The sequence below is a fragment of the Crocuta crocuta genome, unplaced genomic scaffold, assembly GCF_008692635.1.
Source record: "Crocuta crocuta isolate KB4526 unplaced genomic scaffold, BGI_CrCroc_1.0 scaffold112, whole genome shotgun sequence".
Taxonomy (NCBI): Eukaryota; Metazoa; Chordata; class Mammalia; order Carnivora; family Hyaenidae; genus Crocuta; species Crocuta crocuta.
The window spans coordinates 4616850-4622320 of NW_027528818.1; positions in this window are offsets into that span (position 1 = coordinate 4616850).

Genomic DNA, 5471 nt, shown 5'->3' on the forward strand with positions numbered 1-5471 from the left:
CCGCCCATCAGGCTCTGTGCTGACTGCCAGCTCAGAGCCTGGAGCCTGCTTCAGATTCTGTGTCTCCCTCTCTCTCTGACCCTCCCCTGCTCATGCTGTCTTTCTCTCAGAAATAAATGAAGCATTTAAAAAATTTAAAAAACAAAAAAAGGAGTCCTGGATGAGCAACATGCTTATTGGGCCTCATCTTCTCTATCTGTGAAATGAAGGAGTTTTAACACGATGATGCCTAAGGCTCCTTCTGGCCTTTAGGCCACTAAGAGCTTTTTGCCTGGGGGCTACGTTTTTTTTTTGTGATGGCCATGACAGATAGCTGACTCTATTCATACGTTAGGGAGGCGCTGACCTGACACATTCGGCACTCCTGCATTGCTGAGAATGAATAACTAAGTGATTGAAGTGTTAAGTCCACGGAGGAGTGGTTTGGGTTTGCCTTGTGTTACAGCTGCTGTTAGTGACAGAGTGTGTCATCTCCAGACACCTTCAAATCCTAGTTCTCGGTGTGGAATTCTTCATCCCAAAGTGTTGCTTTTTCTTGGCCAGCTAGAGCTACATCATGTATTCCTCCTCCATTCAGCTCGGCCTGAAACACATTTTGGTGTTAAGTCAAGTGGAACTAGAAGGATAATTCAATAGCAAAGGAAGTATATACACTGTATTCCATGCCCAGGAGAGAAAATGCCTTTTGGGTTGCAGAGTTCTCCGTGCGAGGAGTGTTCTCTTCCTGCCAGTGACCAGGTAAATTGGGAATTAGTTGCATATTATGCTGTGGCTATAGCAGCCCCTTATAGAATCCTGCATAGATAATGTGAGGGCCGTGACTTTACCACAAGGAGGTTCCACTGCAGAATCCCTGAGCCTAGGAGTCTTTCCATTTACCAAAGGTTGTTTCTGGAGGATCTTCATGGGGCTTCAGTAGTTAAAAAAATAAAATAAAATAAAATAACCAGCATAGAAGGGTTTAAAAGAAATGAAAACCTTCTTCCGTGCTTCTGCACCACCTCTCCTGCAGAGGAAATTCTGACCCTCTAGAAGTAAATGCAAACTTTATGTGTATGTACAGATGTGCATTATTTTCTGTAGTGAGTATCCAGACCAGCGCTATCCAATAGAAATACAATGCGAGCCACATATGTACATTTTACATTTTCTACTGGCGACATTTCAAAAAGTAAAAAGGAACAGTTCAAAATCATTTTAATACTATATTTAATCCTTTTGTTTCAACATGTACAAAGTATTAATGAAATACTTTACATTCTTTTGGGTACTAAGTTCTTTAAATCCAGTGTGTGCTTTACACTCAAAGCACGTCTCCTTGGACTGGCCACATCGCCAGCTGCACCCCAGTAGCTGTGCGTGGCCCCTGGTCCAGAGCAGAGCTGCTCCAGTATTCTCACAAGATTCCCTGACCCCTCGCAAAGAAGAGAAGTGAAAACCTAATTACCTCCAGAGAGAACTAGACTCCACCCAAGTTGCCTAATGAGAGGCCCAAAGATCTGCTTGTTTTGTGATGCACAAATATTCAGGCCATTCTTTTTGAAATTCCTGCTTGACCTTTCTAACCACACACTGATGTCCATTGCTGGTACTGTTACTCCTCTGACCAGTTGTTTTTGGTTTTGTTTTTGTTAAGTCACACAACCATGTTGATTTGGTGCTGAAACAAAATTAGCTCCCTCACTTCTATGACAAACCCTTGACTGGTATGTGGCACTCGGGAACCGAAAAGAATTCCAGACTCTAGTCATCCAGCCTCACCTCAGTTCTCCTGCCTCCTGATTGGCAGAAGGTCTCTTCCCAGTGCCAGTGCCCCCTTGGGGGTTTGGGGGCGGGTGCCTGGGAAGTTACATACTGACTCCAAAGACAAGACTCTGAGTGGCCTTATTGAGAAGAAGTCTTTGGGGTTGTGACCATCCAGCCCTATTGGGTGAATCATGACAGCTTACAACTGCCAGCGCTCAACTCAGAAGTCAGCGACCTCTCTCACCCCAAAGCTGTGGGCAAGAAAAGGAGCATTTCCATTCCCTCAGAAAAACTGAGGGTCACCTCTAGGACTTGCCTCTCTGTGTGGCTGATTCCTTTAAGAAGAACTGAGCCCTGATCATGAATACAGCATCTGAACATTGTTTTAGTCTCTGGGGCTTGGTCACCCCTGAAATATTAAGTCCATCACTGAAGCAAGAAGAGGGGGAGTTGGGAGGAGGCAGAAAGTGAATAGTGGAGGGGTGCCTGCCTGGCTCAGTCCGTAGAGCATGTAACTCTCGATCTCGGGGTTGTGAGTTTGATCCCCATGCTGGGTGCAGATATTACTTAAAAACAAAATCTTTTTAAAAAATGATCAGTTACAAGACTTACCTGCCTACTGTGACATCACCTAGTCATGATGGTAACCATGGAGGCAAATCTCTGTCCAAATAGGTTGTTCTGTTTGTTTTGTGTCGTTTTCAGCATTTCCCTCATTCCGCTTGTTCACGTGTCTAGGTTCTTGCAACTGGCATACCTTCAGAACCAAACACGGTGGCAGATAGCCTAATATAGGATTCTTTCTTATTTATGAGTTATGTTTAGATGAAAATTCTTGCAGAGCGTAAAAAATAAAAAGCATTAGTTATCCATTGAATCCATCACCTTGACTGAAAACAAACAAATCTCATTAAATCAAAACTCTTTCAGAAAACCTGAGATACAGAGTCACTTCCTCTGCAGAGCAAGGACCCAGCCCTCTGTGGTACTATTTTTTGTATGTTCTCACTTAGATTTCTTTCCCGTGTGTGTGTGTGTGTGTGTGTGTGTGTGTGTTGTATATCTATATCTATCTCTGGCTTCCTCTGACTGCCTGTCTCTTTCTTGTACGCATCCCTACATACATTCTTTTCCCATCTTTCAGGACAAAAACCTTGGTGGCTTTAATCTGTAATTACCATTATTGTGATTACCGTTGTTACTATTGTTGGTGTTTTTCTTCTTTTCATTGTGTGGCAACGTCTATATATGCACTTCTGATGAGGAAAACCAGTTTACTATAAAGGCAAATCAACTTCCTCCATAATGGAGTTAGCCATGTTTTTGTTCACGTCTTTTTATCACTAATTGAATCACAGACCACCTATAGCTGTTGCCTTTTTTGTGGGCTTCCTTGCCAGAAAGTCTCCTAGGCAAATAATGGCAAAGTCACGATTCCAGAATGCTATCTAGATCTATTACCTTCCACCTTCAGCATTTGTGACCTTCCTAGTTCACCACAGGCTTCCAAGGTTGGAACTTCTTGGAAAAACGTATGGGCCATACTGTTTCTGATGTCCATTCAGCTTCTTAGCATGAGAACTTCCTCTTTGTAAGTGATCTGAGAGGCCACTTCTTCCTTAAGACTGAAAAAGAGACAAAGAGGCCATTCTCCCAAGGTGAGGAACACAAGTTCCTTGTGCAGTGCTCTGTGTCACAGACGTGTGATTGATGGCAGTTAAAAGGAGGTGGGAATACTCGCCTGCAGGAAGTGAGAAAGGGAGTGGCAGGATATGAATATGGGCGCTCTTCCCAAGTAAATGCTCATCCCCTAGGTTTAGAGCTGACCTGGTGTTTTGGGGTGTGAGTGTGTGTGTGCGTGTGTGTGTGTGTGTGTATTTTAAGGAGTTTAACACTCATGAGTTAAACACTCATGCTTGCAAAGAAGGTTGGGATTGCTTGAAAAATAAATGAATTCTGAGAAACAGAAATGAGTTTCTCAGCCTCAGTTACCTCTTCTCTTTACCTGCTTGTCTCCCCATCTTACAACCCCAGGCCCTTTGTAATAGAACAGTAATCTGTGAAGACTCACATATCGGTAGCCTCATTTCCACTTTGACCCTTTAGGTGGCACTAAATTATCCCCAAACTAAAGGTCCTAGATTCTAGATCCTAGATGTGGATCCTTAATTATCAAGCCCTTCAATTGCAGAACTTGGTTGTTCTGCAAAGAATCCAATGAGGTCATTCACATCTCTCTTTATCACCCTGTGAACTATGCCTCATTCAAGCGGCTTTTACAGGAATCTCTGTGATCAAAGACCTTTTTACCCTTGTGCTACTATTGATGTTTGCACTTACTACAGAGCCATTGGCTCAGGGCTACCTGATAAATATTTGTTGATAATGATCGGGCAAGAACATAATCTCTTAAGAGGTCCGCAGGTCTGAATAGAGCAAGAGAGAACTTCTGTTAAGAAGGTAGCTCACCTTAAGTCACCCAGAATCACTGCTTGGCAGAACGTCTGTGGTCTTGTCATCCTTACGGAATTGAAGGGCTTGGAGAAGCAGGGAAAATGTGGGGACCATGTGTGCTTTGTAAACCAAAGACCAATCACCATCCAAATGGACACATGTTCTTCCATTGACTACTTTAATTTTCTCCTAACGTTCTCATAATTAGAAGCTAAGGTGGGTTACCTAGTCAGACAGAACTGCAAAACCTTAGGGGGTTTTGTCTTGCAGGCCAATGACTGACCTTACTAAATCCAGAAACCTAAAAAGTGTATCATGGCCTTAGTACTACATCATCTTTCAAGTCTGGTGGTTAGTCCCCGTTTCCCTCGAAAAGTTTTAGACAAAACGAGTGCTTTACTGAACTCGGAATATTCTGTTTGAGAATGTGAAGATTTTAAATAGCCAAAGAATTTTCATGTAGGAGGGTTTCTTAATTAGTGTATCCCACGCTTTTGAAGGAGATACCAAACTATCTTCTCTATGAATGGATAGATAGTTGAGCAGTTGGAGAAGGACTCTCAGCATACGGACTTTGCAGCCTGGGTGCCTGTTGGCATCCGTGGTACTTACACTTCAGTCGGATGTTATTGCAAGGGGGCCGGGTGCCCTCTGCTGGAATAATTGCCATTATTCTTTCAACCAACTGATTTGGCTAGGGTCACTGTTTCTTCAACTCGGTATTTGCCTTTCACCGTGTAGTGTCCTCAGTAGTTGAGAATTTGGTCCACGTTTATCAGAAGAGGAAGGAATGTCACAAGCTCGGAAAAAATGAAGGAGAACCCCACAGAAGATCTTGCCGTCTGCAGCCCTTTCTTCTGCAAAATGTGGAAGCGTATCATTAGCTCTGTTTTGCAAAGAAGATGCCTCTGGCTGGAATGTTTGTGCCGAGATCTAAGGCAAGGGCCTGATCGTGTTGTAACTTATCTCAACTCTATTCTTGTCAAATCACAAAGGAAGATCAATAAACAGACTTCTTTCATATGAATGTAAATGGTGTGAAATACTGATGTGTTTTGTACATGTACATAATAATATATTTACTTCTGCTATCACATTAGTAATCCGAAATGGTTGTACCATTTTATAATTAGAAAGAGATGTAGGGGGTAGGGAGGGGAGGGACGGGCTGTTATTTTTATAGTGGGATGTCCCTTATATTTAGAAAACTTGAAGTAATTTTGTACTTGTGAAAAGTTACATTCCATTCATTTCCTGAAAATTAATGGGAA